Here is a 2196-nt window from a genome sequence, read left to right as displayed (position 1 = left end):
TATATATATATATATATATATATGCTACAATTATTGCCTTTGTTTGGCTACTTGGTTGCGGCCTTTATTGTAAAATCATTGGGTTGGGGGTTCGATCCCTGTGTAAGATAGAATTGCACACATGTCTGGAAGGGGGTCCGCCCCTCGAATTGTACTATGAGGTTGATTGGGTGATTAACCATTCTTTAAGAAAAAATAAATAAATATATGCTACCTTTCAGAGGAGCTTGTTTTTTTTTGAAGGGGGATAAAATGTCCTAATAGATCCAATGTGAGAAGAGCTAAAGCAATGAAGATCAAGAGGGAAAAGGAAGAAATTGCCGTATAAGTAAAATTATGAATTTGAGAAGGGAAAATTACCCCCATGGTACTTGGGTCAGCTCCCGCTTGCCATCTCATTTTCGGCCATTTTTGTTTTTTTTTTGTTTTTTTGTTTTTTTGTATAAATAGCATGTGATATAAACTGATGTGTTACTTCTTAGGTGTATGAAGCACAATTTATTTTCTTTTATTAGAAGAGTATCAATATATAATATATAAGGACATAATCTTTAATGATATCAATGTACTCGATTTCTTTCTAATTATCAAATAAAATATTTCAATTAATTTATTTTTCATTACTGGGATTAATACTATTTAATTTAATTTTAATTTATTTTAATCTAAAAATTTAATCTTAATCACTTAAAATGACTTGAATGAACTGAATGAATACGTAATATATGCTTATTGAAGAAAATACGAATATTCAACCAAATTTCTCTTTTTATATTTTGCAATGTTTTTTTTCCTATTAATTTCAAAATATGATTACTTAAATTTTTCATAGTGCTATTATTTGGAATAAAAAGGCCATTTAATATTAAGAAAAAAATTTAATGTTTTCATCAAAGATTCTCCTCAGGCTAATGTAAGTTTCACCGTGATGGAGGAGGTGAGCATTGCTTGCACGTAAGTTAATAAGGTTTGTTGAGTTCATGAGAACTTGCTTGCACTCTTATCAGCAGCTGAAATGGTTCTTTCTTGCAAGGCAAAGCAGTGTTGCGAATTGCGATAAACGAATAATGAAGGATAGCAGACGCCTTCGACTCATAAATAGTTGCTAAGGGAATCAATTTATGAGATCTGATGTCCGTAAATTTCTATTATTGTTCAGCATTACTAATGCGTTTACGTATAAAATTTAATAATTAATGTTTAAAGGAGTTATCGTGTTATTTTAGTTGATGACAATGTTTTGTAAAATGGGAGCTAGCGCCCCATATTCATCCATATTGAACTTTCTACATCTTAATTTCTCAAAAACTATATTGCGTTAAAATCTCTACAAATTTTTACGAAAGTATAAGCTATGTTATGTACAAAACTTCAAAAATAATAAACTTGTACGAGTCACAATTAAGCAAAGCCACATAGAATTTGCTCATCTTCATCAATTTATTAAGGCCTAGTTTGAGATTTTTTTATAACAATAGGTTTCTTAAAATTAATTTCTTACGCATTTTATATCAACTTATTTGAAAGAACCCATAACAAAAATAAGAATTTTTGTATTTTTTTTAAAACAACTACATGTTTGGTATTACATCAAGAAATCTTGGTTTAAATCAAATTATTAATAAATAAATGAGGGCACATTCAAAATATCATTTATTATGTATCTCTCATGAGAAATTTTAATTTTACATATTAAGCACTCGGTTAAGCCTCTTTCCAACTTCCCTAATTCCAAAAGGTTAGAAGAAGCTACAACTCTCGCAAGTTTCTTACCTACAAGTTCTCCCTTCCTCTAAGGAAACCCTCTCACACTGAGCTTTCTCTCAATTTGTCTACTTGAGGCAGCACCACTCAAAATTAAGCCCTCGCCTACTCAACGCACTTGACATTTCTCTACTTGAGACCTCACCGATCATAAAATAATCCTCTCCTACCTCTCCTATCTAGCTCTCTCTTGAACATTTTCTAAGCTACTTCTTCAAAATTCACCTTCTTCCTTTCTTCCCTACTGACTCATGTTCATCATTTATCGATTTCAGCCCATTTATTATTACTTTCTTTTCCTTGCACATTATTTATATGATTTATTTTTTTACTTTTGTTTTCTATGTTTTCACTATTATTTTTTCTTCCATTTCTTTGTTCATCTCTAATAGAACACAACCCTTTTTTTTATTTTAGATGAGTTTGTAGTGA

The sequence above is a fragment of the Phalaenopsis equestris genome, unplaced genomic scaffold, assembly GCF_001263595.1.
Source record: "Phalaenopsis equestris unplaced genomic scaffold, ASM126359v1 Scaffold232895, whole genome shotgun sequence".
NCBI lineage: Eukaryota > Viridiplantae > Streptophyta > Magnoliopsida > Asparagales > Orchidaceae > Phalaenopsis > Phalaenopsis equestris.
The sequence above is the reverse complement of the archived record's forward strand: the minus strand, read 5'-3'. Positions refer to the sequence as shown.